The sequence below is a fragment of the Diadema setosum genome, chromosome 18 (genome assembly GCF_964275005.1).
Source record: "Diadema setosum chromosome 18, eeDiaSeto1, whole genome shotgun sequence".
Lineage (NCBI taxonomy): Eukaryota > Metazoa > Echinodermata > Echinoidea > Diadematoida > Diadematidae > Diadema > Diadema setosum.
Window position 1 is genome coordinate 28,123,124 of NC_092702.1, and position 15,326 is coordinate 28,138,449.

At 39.2% G+C, this 15,326-nt stretch overlaps 1 protein-coding gene across 1 annotated transcript in view; it reads right to left on the bottom strand.

Annotated features, from left to right (window-relative positions):
* Nucleotides 1-6,609, bottom strand: part of LOC140241428 (uncharacterized) — a 38,424-nt gene extending 31,815 nt beyond the window's left edge. The window contains exon 1 of the mRNA XM_072321158.1: nucleotides 6,563-6,609. The gene's annotated coding sequence lies outside the window, so the exon portion shown is untranslated. The remainder of the gene's footprint in view (nucleotides 1-6,562) is intronic.
* Nucleotides 6,610-15,326: the final 8,717 nt, after the last annotated feature.

The following is a 15,326-nucleotide window of genomic DNA, read 5'->3' on the forward strand; positions in this document are numbered from 1 at the left end:
ACAGTCATCAATGTACCAACTCATAGTATTATCTAAGCCCTATCACTTCAGGTTCTGGGTAGACAAGATTTTTAAAGATTCCTTAAATTTAGGGGGTTTGGGCTCCCCCGGGGGCCCCCCAGGTGGGCCATGATGCCCATTTAAACAAATTGGAATCCTACCTCCCTAGGGATGCTACCTACCAAGTTTGGTGAAAATCAGACATGGGGATCTCAAAGTGAAGATGAAAATGTACAATTTAGGCCCCATTAGGACCCCTCCCCCCCCCCCAGGTCCCAAGGGGGGCACCCCCGATTCCCCCATGAACAAACTTGAAACTACAGTCATCAATGTACTAACTCATAGTATAAACTAAGCCCTATCACTTCTGGTTCTAGAGAAGAAGATTTTTAAAGATTCCTTAATTTTAGGGTGTTTGGGCCCCCCTGGGGGGCCCCAGGTGGGCCATGGTGCCCATTTGGAGAATTGAGATCCTATCCCCCTAGGGATGCTACCTGCCAAGTTTGGTGAAAATCGGTCATGGGGTTCTCAAGAAGAAGATGAAAATGTAAAAAGTTTACGGACGACGGAAGACGCACGACGTACGACGGACGAAGAGCGATCGCAATAGCTCACTTGAGCCTTCGGCTCAGGTGAGCTAAAAATTCATAACTTTTCAAAGGATTGTCCGATTTTCCTCAAACTCTCACTGATGTGTTCTACTAATATTGCTGCATTCACTCAATCCACATGTCTATGAAAGTGGACTCCAAAGATTACAAATAAGATTCTGTAAACTTCAAGGCCATTGTATTTCATGACTATACTGAATTCCTTAAATTTGTCTGATAAGAAAGAGTAAAATTCTAAGAGTACAACAGTGAAAATTTGATTAAAATCAGATAAGTATTAGGGAAGTTATGAATTATGAAGTTTTGCTAATTTCTGCATATCCAGTTCTCATGCAGTTGATATGAATATGCAAATGAGTGAGTTGATGATGTTATCACCTCACAATTTTCCATTGATTGTGTACAAACTTATTTAAAAAAAAAAACAAAAATTCAATGCTTCTGTTATTTATTTATTGGCGAACAAGATCTTATTCCTAGTTAAATAACTTCAGAATAATAATCAGTAACTTTGTAGATATATCAGGATTTGAGGCTAAGGCGTAATTGTGTTTGGATAAGAAACCAGAAATTTCACAACTTTTATACATGTACAAACTATTTTTTATGGCAAGTTGTGAGGGCATGATATCATCACTTCACTACCGGTATTTGCATATTACAGTATTCATATTGACTGTTCAAGAACCATTTCCTGACAAATTAGCAAAACCTTCACCTGTTACAACTTCTTTATTTCTAATTATTTTTTATCAAAATTTCATTGCTGTGCTGAGAAAATTGTACTCACTTCTTTTCAGACAAACTTTCAACTCCACTGGAATTCCCCTTTCAGTCTCGAGATTTGTGAAGGCACTTTTTCTAATCAAACTCTGCTTCCCAAAGAGGAACTTACAAAGGAGACTACATACGGTTTCATCACTCATAATTTGCATGCTTCTTGTCGATCTACGGCGAAACAAATATAGTCCCCCTCTACTTCACAAGGAAAACGAGAATTGTTGCTGAATGAAGTGCACTTTGTACAGAGTTTCGCAATCATCAAGCACATAATTCACATATTCTATAGTATGCTATCGCTTATTTTTCATGAATTTTCCCCACTTCAAGTATCACTGTTACAACAGAGTGAGAGGATTTGGACTAGTCCATTCTATTAACAGGTGTAAGACCCGAGACACATGTTGATACAGTTTGGTTGTCGCCAGATGTCTACTAAAACTTGTTTTTTGACAAGCCCAACATAGTGAGTATAAGATGGAAGCTTATTACTGACATGTCTCTAATTCGCTGATTGTTTGATAGTATTTTAGATGTAATTTTATGCTTTTTGAAGACGTAACATTTGCCAACAGGCTACAACGGTAGCAAGTTGTGGATCACTGATACAGTAGTAAGCACAGTGTAGTACACCATACCTAGATCATGCATTGCGATTTGTTGCATGGAGAACAGTAGGAGAGGCGGTCATACCTACAAAGAAAATGTTACAAATAATCCTGAAGGATTTGATACCAAAAATTGATATTTAAGCCTGTTGTTACTTTAAATGATTGTTCATTTCAAATGACGAAGGTTAATCGAGCGCTGCCCAAAGCCAAATGAACATACAGTGTGTGGACAAAACTCCACATGTACAAGTGGGTCAGGTCGACGTTTCTGTATGATAAGTTGTTAGAACACTATTCCTCGACATCGAAGTAGCAGTGTCATCATAATTGATTTGATTATTTACTTTAAACAACAGTAATAATCAGATGATTAGCTCCTCAAGTTTTATTTGTTATTAATCAATAGTTAACACACATTGATTAGTTAAGGGATGTTCAAATGACAGGTCTGGCTAACTTACTTCCTTATACGTACATGTACTAACATACACACATTGTAGGCAGGACTGTGCGTGTATGGAAGATTCCACCCTACATGATGTGTAGAGAAGCTGATACACTCAGTACAAAATGGTGAAGAACAATGATACCGGTACTGTAAAAATGAAACTCAATTCAAAAGTCTTTTTAGAAACTTTATGTATATTATATATATTTCAACACTCTAACACTACTTCAAGGCTTACACTGAATATTCTTGAGTAATGTGTTCAAATTTTCACCAAAATAGCATTCCAAGAGAGCAGTATCTACAATTTTGTAGAGTTTCTGCAGGTTTAAGTCTTTCCCACAATTTTCAAAATATCAAATAAATCAACAAGCTCATACATATTTCAAAACATTTGAAGTGTACAATGTAGTATCATTTCATTAAGAGAATTTATTTAAATTCAAATTCTGATAAACTAAAGCTTTGTGTCTGCATAAAAGTCTAGGGGAGGCTAGACAAAATGTCATAGCGTGAAAAAAGCCATCGGCTCCAATCTTTGTTATCATACTGATGGTATGTAACACACTCTGTAGATCTACTACTTTATTTTGGTTAACTGCACAATCAAACACATGCAAAATTTATCTTGCCCAATTGAGCATGAAAAATTACAGATGCCCTGCTTGAAACTTATCAATACACTGTGTACATATTCTCTGGGCGGTGGAGGGTATCTGTCACTTTTAGTTGTGGTATTATACTTTATGCGCACTTCCAAATTTGTAAGTTAATTATGTTTTTCTGACCTCAAACACTGCAACTTCATGACTTTATGTGCATTACCAGTAAGTCAGCATAAAATGTCATAAAATTCTGTGGGATGTCATGTGATATACTTTAGACAACAAATATTGACTACTTTCTTTCAGGTCATGGTTGAAACTATTTGCCCTCAGTGATTTTTCAACAGTGCTATGACCTCAGATTAAGTCTCAGGGCAAAGCACTGTTGAGAAATGCTAATCTGAGCTCAGGGCAGATAGTTATAACGATATTCCTCATAATTTATTTCAACTTCATTGATTGGTAGAGAGCAATGAAAGTGACAAAACATAATTCCAAAGTGCTATGAAAATCAGTTTCCAACTAATTTTACTATAATGGAAATACACAAAAAATATCCTTCTGCCATTGTGATATTTGCTATCAAATCACATGTGCACCACTCGTCACAGGTGCATATCTTAGCCCCTGGTACCTAATTTATTTGCCCGCTTTTTCTGTTCTGCAATTTGCCACTACATACTGTAGTCCTACACATGCATACATTTGATGCAATATTTGGTACCCTGGGGTACCAAATGAAAATTCGCCATTTTGTTGTATTAATTTTTTTTTTTTTCAGCGCTGTACCCTGGCTTACCAAAAAATGTGTCAAAATGTTTGTAAGTATTATTTTAGTATCATTATGCACAAAAATGTTTTCTTATTTGTGATTATGCAACAATTAATGCATGCAACTGATAATTATTTTCTGCTCTGAACCCTTTTCTTTCGCATTTCATCTCTTTATTATCGACCATTCGCGCACGCGTAGAAGATTATAAAGATGGCAGCCCCTATGATCAAATTTTGAAGAAATACAGTTGATTTTGGGGTGAATTTCCTGGGCTTTCGGTGATTATTTTTTTTTCCTGAAAATAAAAGTTGCGGTAGATGATGCTTACAAAACGGTGTGGTGCTAGAAATTACTTCGAAAAACACCTATGGTGCTAGTTCATTGCGACGACTTTGCCGTATCCGAATTCGGAATCGGCGTATCTGAATTCGGATACGCATTACAAATAATGGGCATGAGATGGCGCTATACAACGCGGTACCCCGGGTTACAACGGTACCCCGGTGTACGGCGTGGCGAATCATTTTATGCTGTACGCAATCACATCTCGGTGCTTGGCCTGGTGCAGTGCATTGTACTTTGCAGCCTTCCCATGTATCATGTTTTAAAATCCACATACAATGCGTAATTCATCCCAGGATACTTATTCGACATCTAGTCAAACACAAGGTAAATATCAAAAGTAAAAAAAAAAACAAGTCACAAATTCCACATATGCACCCAAGACACAAGTAGCCTGCTGCACACACCACGAGACGTGACACCCGAAATTGAAATGTTTTTCAGCAGCAGGTTGACGTGGGGATGTGATGCCTTGACATACAGATGGTGTACGCCTACGGTCGGTGTCACATCGTTCTCGTTCACCCAATTGAAAAGTCCCTGTACTATCGGTCTATCACTAACACTTACAGCGTTCAGAATCTTCAGAATGTTGACCGGACATCGCTGTCATCACCCATCAGTATCATGTCCAGACATGACCAGCTAAGTGTCAGTGTGGTGTGGACACAGATTAATTTGCTTCCAATTCCAAAGAGGATTGAAATTTTGTTCATGTGCGTCTAGTACATGTATTGTATAGTAGTACTAGTACACTGATACAACATCCATCTGCTTCTTCCAATTCCAACAGTATTAGGATTTAGGTATCTACACAACACTACAAATACAATCCTGACAACACAACAACAAATTCTTTCCTCCACGCAATTTCGTTACTGATTATTGATACGACTGTATATCTTCTAGCGTCACTATGTCATCCCGGCACCCACACCCGCACCGGTATGGTTGGACCTATTACTCATCGACCGCCTTTATTTGTAACCACCATTTCACCGGAAATATTCAACAGATTTAGGCCTACCTCAATTTTGTCTCACTTTGGGAGAAAATACCGCAGATCCTTACATTTGTACTCCGTGCTCAGATTGTCGCTCCATATCCTATGCACGTTAAATCTCGGCGATAAACACACAGGTTTTTTTTCGTGTGCCTGTGGTAGCTCATTTTTTAAACCGACCGCCCGCTTTCCCTATGTGAAAAGCACGTAAATCCAGTGAATGGGCAAATATGTCATATGTGTTGAAAAGCATATGGCCACAATAATTACGTGTACTAAATTACTGAGGATTTTCAATTCTTTTTCCTCCCGTTTCCTCAAGTTATTTACCTGTACCCCCCTAATTTTTTTAAATAAATGTTCGAACGTTCCAGCGTATTGCGCCCCATCCCCACACGTATTTTTGATTTATACACGAGAAAGCCATTGCGCGAGGGTGGTCGATCTAAAGTTTTTAGGTAGTCGATGACTAACTATACACAGCCCAGTCGCTGTACATGGTACGTCGCGACAGGGCTGTACGCGCGCGACCACCAACCACTAGGAGAGCGACGTAATCGTATTACGATAGCTTTGAATTTTGATACTTAACATCATTTTTGTCACCTCAAACTCAACGAGTATACTTTTCAATATTTACTCTACATCTGATGCTATCAGTATTCAAATGTACGCAATGAAACTTACCGAAGTTGATCATCATATCCAGCATGTCCACACGGTACACAATCTTTCACGCCAGGCCTAACTATACACAGCCCAGTCGCTGTACATGGTACGTTGCGACGTACCGACGGTCAGGAATTGCGCCAGAAAGTGTCATTTATTTGTTCCACGGACTTATCGCAAGTGGTCTCCATGGACCCAGTGTGGCGAACTATTCTTCTGTACTAATAGAAACATGCATTTAACGTGAGTAAAGTATTCTGTTTAAAGGAGAAAAGTATACATTTTCCTAAGTTTTGTAGTTGTGTTGAGGTTCCTCACTTTGAGGCTGCATGCCGCGCTCGTCAGACGCTGTTTTCGCATAGCGTAACAGCGTCTGGTCGGGCTAGTCGATGACTAGACCTACTAATGTTAGCATGGTTAGATAGGGCCTACTCTCTAATGTTAGTATTAATTTATCTATACAGTATCGCATCGCCTATCATCAGCTCAACAGCTCAGCTAGCTAGGTCGTTGAAACATTGTGTATCGTCATCATGACTAACAATGAACATTAATAACAAAGTTAAATTTATTTAGGCCTAAAGTGTAACGGACGAAAAAGGTTGGGGTTTACGTTTCTCGATTCGAATCTTAACAAAACTCACACTCGAACTTATAGATCTAGGCACCTACGTTAGACTTGGTTGTCTACTACAACTGGGATTTTCTAGCTGCTTACCGTCAAGGAGCAAGATTTGACTTGGGATCAGATACCGTATTTGACCGGTCTGTATCTGTCCGTCGGGGAATGTTCCGCGGAGACTCGTCTGGCTTCACGGATCCCCTCCGTATACTACGAAGGACAGCGTTAATGGCAAAATTATAAAAGAGTCCTCCGGACAGACGGATCTTTCTGTCTAATACCGTATCACTATCAGCGTCTAGATTCTATCTCTGCACTCTGCTAGCTGTTCTCTCGTCTCCTATCTCCCCTCTTTAGGGCGCCGCCGGCATCGTAAGTTCTTGTCACTACGCCACCTTGCACCAGAGACGCGACGAAAACAGAGGTTTCATGCAGGTACGGTACAGCCTCCACAGGTGTCTGACTGGCATGACTGGGGAGGGATGAACAGGTGCAGGTGTGTCCCGCATACACAATTAACCCGGGTGGTTTTACGTACCGTCAGAAAGTGTACAAATCTTGCCCAACGGTTCAGTGGCTCAGGCGTACATCCGGGTGCTGGACGCTATGGTACTCACCTTTGACCGTTGAGTGCGTAGTCTTTACAAAAAATTGTTTTACAGATTACTGTTTAAACAATCTATATTTTCCTGAAATTCAGTGAGCTAACAATTAATGCTTTAACAATTAACAATGTTTTTCAAAACAATTCTACAATTTTCTCTGAATAATTAGCTATTTCCTAGTTCAATTAACAAAGATATTCAGTGAAAATACTTGTACATAGTCTGTTTTTATAAACACTATACGAGTACGCGAGATTTTCTCCTCCCCACCACTGGGGAGGAGAAAAGAGATTTTTGCATTTGGATTTTTGGGCAGTCACTGGGGAAAATCTCTTTGAGTACAAGTATATCCCTGCACATAACAAAGATACCTTTGGTATTGGTACAAGTTTGTACTCTGACTCGATCGTGGAACACACGTTCGTACGCAACGAAACGCATCAAAATACTTGTACTGGAATCGCGGAAACGGACAGGGAATCGATCATTCAGCTTCAATTCCCACAGGAAATAAATGTTCAGTGGATTTTGGCTTAGTATATATTCTGTCTCAGCATCTCACTTCTTTATTTCTTTGATAACGCAAGCTACCACAAAAGCTTTTGTATTGTTTACCATTGGGAGCAGTGGTTTAAAAAAATGTCGTGAGTTATCACATTTGACGGATGACACAAAACATCCTAACATATAAAAATTTCGCAGCAGGCCTAAAGCCTACAATATATGGAGATATCATTATTTTTCTCAATAAATCATAAGTGTGGACAGTTTATTCTAGGAACAATCTTATCATAACTGTTGTTCACGTTTTGTATATTTAATGATACTTGACATTGATTATACAGAGGACCTAACATTTTTACATTGGTTGTTTCTAGCTATCGATCTCTAACTCACATTTTGGAACTTTGAAGCACTAAATCTGGGGGTTTTTAATGCAAATTGTAAACAATGCCTAGGACAAGTTTACCTTCATGTGGTTGAGATGATGCAGTAAACACATCAGTGGAAGGCAATGAAGTTATGAATTTTTACAGTTTCTATGCAGCATGCTAGATGAGAAGACTACTACAGTAAAGATGATGTCACATGCGTAGAACGATATTCCTATCAAAAGGAAAATATAGAGAGAGTTCCACAAAATTTCATTGAAAAAGTAGGGCTCACACATTCCCTTAACCTGTAACTGACATATATGTTGAGAGTAATATTATTTCCCTGCCTTCTGAAAGACGAAAGTCGTGAGCTCTTTTATTCAGCATGAGAGAAAAGTGAAAATTAGTTGAATTTTCTTTGCATTTTATCGTTCTCATACACATGACATCATAAAGCTGTAGTAGTCTTCACATCCAGGGACCACACCCGGATTGAAACTTCAAACATTCATAACTTTGAATGGATTGTCCGACTCTGGCATATACTCAAACTTTCACTAATGTTTTCTACTAATATTGCTGCATTAGACTCTCAAAACACGTTTATGAATGTGAACTTGCATGTCCTTTAATAGGTTCAAGTGAAAGCTAAAGACAGCAGGAAGACGAAAGAGTACGAATGGCTATACACTGATCGAGCTGTATATAATATAAGATTTTTCTCCCAGCTTTGGAAATCGTCTAAAAGTGCAGTAAGCTGGCAACGAAACATATATATATTAGTCAATTCTGAATATGATTTCAGATTTGGCACGACAGAAACATTGCTTAAAGTGCAACATATCACGTCAAGGTAAATATAATTCATAAAGCAAAATTAGAAGAACGGAAATGGTTACTTAGAATTCCATCAAAATAGGATTAAACACGAATGGGATTTATTAACGTTCAGAGTTCCTTGTAAGTTTTCACAAAACAGTGATATAGTTACACCCACATACTCAAATTGATAGATCTGGGCCCCGTTTCATAAAAAGTTGATATGAAAGCAACTCTCGCTGGAATGGCAATTGCCATGGTAACGACAAGAATCCAGCTTCCTGATTGGCTGTGGCTATGGGAAGTTGCCATTCCAGCAGGTGTTGCCATCCTAACATTAAAAAAAAAAAAATGAAATGGGGCCCTGGTATTGTATATGTTATCCAAGCCTGATGTTATCATAAGTCTCCCGTTGGACTGCCGTGGGGCCTACCACCACTCCACTGTTTCATGAAAACACGCGAATGGGCCCATTTCTGGTTTTTTTTTTCTCCAAAATTAAGCCTCTAGACCATTGCTTGCTTTTACTACGTCCAATTAGAATATCCGAATTTCCTACTCCCTTTACAATATTTATAGAGCCCTGTTCAGATTAGCTTAGCCATCCCCACCCTTGTTCACTCTCATGTGAAGTTATAACATATAAGATTTATCGCTTGTATTAAACCACTCATCTGTACTTTCTCGCTTCCTTCAAATTGGTTACACGGCATATACTGCACTTTGTAATCATCATCGATCGTAGAATTTGTGTGTCAGACTATGATGATACATGAATAATTCTTGGCCTATATAACTGGATATCCCGTATCCGCATGGGATGCCTCATGCTGTCCTAATGCTGTCCTAATGTTCAAAGTGGTTTTTTTTTTTCGATATTTTTCCCCCTCAAAGACAGAATTCACTTTGTAGTTGTTTCGGAAAGAATTAAACAATATCCGATGCAAAAGCTTGGAAAGGCCCTTACTAAACGAAATCCAATTTCATCGCGTACCAATGAATGAGTACAGTGTTCTGACAGCCATACATAAGAAAACTTATTTCATACAAAGCCTCAAGGCTTTTCTCTAGTTCTCTTTTTCATTTCCAGGAACTGTTCAGTGATTTGGCAAATATGTAAACTTTAACTTTGTTTGTCTGCATTATGTAATGTATCTAATTTCGATTGATTATTGCTTTGAGTGTTTTGTAACCACTGAACTTTTATTGCAATGAATAAATAAAACGAAACGAAACGAAGCTATCAGTTTTATAAGTAAAGTGGCTTTAAAGCGAAAATTTAGTGAATAGTCTATGTGAGAACCTCCAGCCAGGATGCAAATTACATGAGATGATGACGTCATGGTCCGACAAGTCTTTAAAAAGATTTTAACTAAATTTCCCCTATCTATCATTAAAGGGACATTCCAGACGATTTTCATAATTTCACATCATGTAGTACGTAAATCAACAACTCCATGTATAGATTTGTGGAATTTACTGTGGTTCTTGAGCAGAGAAACAATACTTTGAAAAACCTTAAACAAATTACACTGAACAAGGATGATGATATAGGAGGTTCACATATTTCAGAAATGTAGCAGTGTAATTCCATTACAATACCGCTTGCTTGCGAGTTCACCTGTGTATAATCTATGCATGCCTTCTTCTTTTGTTCTGCTTCCTTGAGCCCCAACTCATGCATTCTTATGGTGACTCTGCCATGTCATCATCCTTGTTCATTGCAATTTATTCTAAATTTTGAAAATATTCTTTTTCTTCATCCCAATCATTACAAATTCTGAAACTCGGTCCTTAGTATAACTAATTTATAGTTGTACAAATGTAAAAATCTGAAAATCATCCGGAGGTCTCCTTTAATCTAAATAAACACTGGTTTTTTTTTTTTTTTTTTTTTTTGGTTGCAATTACCCCACAGTTTGGACACAAAATTTACATAACGGGGGCGGCGCTGTGGCATACAAAATGTATTACATCGTGGATAAGACTCCCGAGTCCCAATCGGAGGATAATAGGACCCGAGTTCGATGTCCCTCATCGACCCAGGCGTATATGAATACCGAGTATGTACCTGACAACGATGGGGTGATAATAATGGCAGGGTCCTCTGGTAGAGCAGTGGCAACACTGACGAGGCTACCTTGGATAGATGAGACATTATTATTATTATTATTATTATTATTATTATTATTATTATTATTATTATTATTTTCGTCGTCGTCATCATCATCATCATCATCATCATCATTTTCTGACAGCATCGTGTCTCTTACGTCTATTTTCTCGTACAATGACAAATAATATAACATGAAGACACAGAAAACCAGTATAGCCATATCTGGCACATTGCATCACTATTGAAAGTCAAGGTGGGCTGCTTTTACTGTCTTCACGAAAAATGGGCACACTAGACTGAAGCAGAACATGTCATATTGATCACCCATTGTTGCAGACTAATAATTAAGCGGTTCTCATTGTTTGCAATTCATATTATCATCTCTTCTGTCCTTTTTCCAACCAGGTACACTGTAGGTCTATACTGTATTCATGCACTGTGTACCATCAACATTTCTTCACCATGCGGCGGCATGCAGGACAGTGAAAAACAAGCTTTATATGGCTGGAGTATTCGGAGATTTCTGGCGGGGAATCAATTTTGGCAAGATGGTGGGCAACAACCATTCTCTTTAGTCTTTTCAGGAACTCTCACTGAAGGTGTAGGCAACCTACAAGCTGTGTTCAAAAGTAAATAGATATGTGTTATACCTAATAATAACATCAAAACACATAGACTTGTAAAAATTAAACCAACAGTACAAAATTTGATACCCACAACATTGCCTATACTCGAGATGTAATTTGGTGAAAAGGTCTGGTGCTTTTAAATTTCAAAAATACATGTAATCTCTGTGGTGTTGTTTTCGACTCAAACGCAATAACGATGTTCTTTCATTTTAGGGCACTTTGAAATAACTTAATAAGCAATTAACAATGGCGTTGGCATATTCATCCCAGTATAGCTATGTTATGAATAGATATTGACATTGTCATATGTGTTGATGATCACTAGTGCAAAGCTTGTGGATTTAAGTTTTCATATTTTAATATTTTCAGCCGAGCGTCATGATATTTTGAAGTAAACAACAAATTCCAAATTCTGTAGATAGATTGACATGTTACGGATCCGGGAAGATTATGACGCTTTTATTTGCAAAAAAAGAAAAAAAGAAAAAAAGAAGAAAGATTATACTAACAGAAGTGAAGCACACGGCTTTCACCAGCAGCCAACTTGTTTTCATTATCAGTCATCGAACTGTAATTACACAGAGTGTAACAATATGCACAGGTTGAACAATAATTGGCTATACAGTAGTAGACCTACATTGTTGTGTATGTTATTTTTAGATTTTAATAAGTACATTATGATATTAAAGTACTTTGTCTTGGATGAATACTGTTGTGATGCATTTCACCTGGAAACTATATGCAAGCATACCACTGTATAGATCTTTCTTCAAAGTTCCTAGGGACAGGGATTTATCTTTTAACCCTACCTAAGCCGGAAGGGGGGGGGGGGGGAGACACGTAGACCTCCCCCCCCCCGACATTTCACGCGACATGTCGCCATCGCAAAAATCTATCGCCTCTATGTTTCACAACATTTTTTCTTTCGAGTCTCGTTGCACCTTTAGACACCCAGTTTAATTTGCGGCGACCGGGCTCGCCCGATTCCGAAGTTACGCATGAATAATTATGTGCATGCACGTCGGACCAATGATTGCTCAAAAACGTGAATTCGAGTACAAATTTAATTTAGATTGTGCTTTCAGTCAGATTTCATAAAAGTATGCATCGCATCGCAATGTGTGTGCCGATTTTCGTACGCAATCGCGCGGTCGCCGGCCGAGATCGCGGAGGGGGGAGGGGGGGCATGGGAGCCCCCCCCCCCCCCCCCCGCCCCTCTCTATATTCTGCCATAATAGCCTGGGTTAACAAAAAACAACAACAACAACAACCTAAATACACGTCCTGTAGTAATGAATTTTGGAAATCGTAGGACTGAGATGCGACTTCTTGTCCCGACGGTCAGCGTCCCTACGGATCACCGCAGCACTATATAAACAAGCGCACGTTAGAGGGCGCCATAGCTTTTAGGGAATTATTTTTCGTCGTAAAAACTCCGAAACACTCTCACTTCAGAATTTTATGAAGGGACGACTCGCGGGAAGTTTCCGCAGCTTCTAACCCTAGCATTGTTACTCGTAACTCACGTGGAGATTCGTAGTTTTCTTGCCAGTTTTCTTCGAATCGTGGGTTCAGTGTGAGCAAGTGGTGGGCGCAAAAAGCTGGCTAACCTTCATAAGGTGTTCAAAAGACCGAATTCGGCGTACCAACCCTCGCGGAGGTACGAAAATATGTAGTAGTCCCATCTACTTATGTTGGTGGGTGCTCCTCATATGATTGGACCTTCGTGTGAGTAGTCTCGGGTTCTTCTTCCAAGAATTGGCATGGAGCCTTCACGGAACTACTCTCGACCGCACTTGTGTGGGAACGGACGTCAGCTCCTACACACTGCACGTTGAGTAGAATGTTTCTGATGGCCAAGAAGTGCCTTTTCATTTCCATGAAGTTGAAAGAGGGACTGTTCGGTACAAGATTAAATCGAAAAGTGAAGACTGGGTATGATCTTGTGCACACAAAGACCATGTCACAAGGCCAACCGGACTTCATACATTATACATAAGCCATACGGTCCATGTACCATTCGATTTAATAAAGAATACCTGCCATGTCTGTTGACGAAGTCAATAATTTTCCTAAATGCCAAAACTTTCTTTTAAAGCTTCCAGGTTCCAGTGCCAATCGATACAAATTGCAATGTCGTAGTACTGTAGCATACAGTGCACTCACAATTATAAGGAACACGGTTATAAAATCATAAAGAAATTCCAGTTACAACGAAGTTAAAGATTAGGCTGCAACATTTAACCACTCTAAGAATTTCTATTGTTCATTTGTTCGGTTATAGCAAAATTTCAATACTATGTATAATGAAAGGAAATTGCTGGTCCCCACGTACTGTTCTATTAAAGGGGCATAGTCCCGGTAGTGTAGAGGGCACTGTTGATGATACTGCCGATCACCATTAATAGCATTGATACGAAGATTACCTAAGTTGAGCTGTCAACAAGAGTAAAGTGCGTAGGTGTTGCTAAGTAACGTTGCCTTCATTGTCTTCTCTGCACATCGCGCAATCTGTAGTAATACCAGGGTGTGTGCATATGTGCTTGTTATTATGACATCACAAAAGAAGTTTGCTAAAGCTGTCATCCCCCTCAGCCGAATCATGAGCCAAACTGTGATCCGACCACTGACTACAGTGAATTGGACTTCTTCGGACTCGGGGGGGGGGGGGGGGGGGGGGGGGGGGTAGTGGGCCAAAGCGTAAGCACTAAAGACGAGTCGATAGCGTAGGTCTCTATAGGAAACTTGCTCCGTGCGCCCGCGTACACATTTGACTAAAACACCAGGACCATGCACCTTTAAATGGGAGTCCACTGTATATAGGCTACTGAGCTGAGTAAACATTCGCATACACTGTACTGACAGAATTTTGACCATGAAATAGCCTTGCAATCCATTCAATTTTATTTTTCCGTTGTTAACCATTAGTATATTAGTGCAAATACACGACTTAAGTCACCTACTTATTTACCTGGGGCCTGTCTTATAAAGACTTGTGATAGAAATCAATCACAAGTTTTGTGTGTGCTGCAATGCAAGTTGCGATTGATTTGGGGACTTGTGATTGATTTGAAGGCTTTATAAGACGGGGCCCAGGTTTATAGGCCTACACTATTTTCCTACCCGAAATAAACTTTTATGCATGGTAATGAAAATTACGGTCACAAGGTGAAAATGTGCAGACAGAAGCCTAGCCTTAGCTGATCATGCTTGACTGCTTTTAATAAATGTACACTCTGTGTGTAATTTCGAAGTACACTAAAATATAAACTGCATATATGTTTAAAATTTCTGTCTGCCTAGCAGTGGTGTACACGAGCTGACAGCCTTGTTTGTTCAGTGTGTTTTGTTTATTCAAAAATCTCTGTAAGTAAATTGGAAGTTGGAGATCAAAGAAAAACAAGGCAAGTGCCAAATTGTGTCTCACCCATTCGCATGAAAAATGCTTTTCTAACTCCCGGAAGTTCATTGACCTTGCCTATGACCTTTGGGTGACCTTCAACTCCCCAAGGGACATTTACAAGCCAAGTTTCGTCACAAACGGACATAGGGATCAAAAGTTATGAGCCATTATAATCAAAACGTGCATGAAAACTTAATATTGGGCCCTAAAAGTTCGTTGAGCCCTGGCTGTGACCTTTGACCTTGTGATCTTCAACTCCTCAAGGGACATCTACCATCCAAGTTTGGTCACAGACGGACATAGGCCTAAAAATTAAAAGTTAATGAGCCATAATCGAAATGCGCCATAAAAACTTAACATTAGGCCCTAAAAGTTCGTTGACCCCTGTGACCTGTGACCTTGTGGTGACTTTC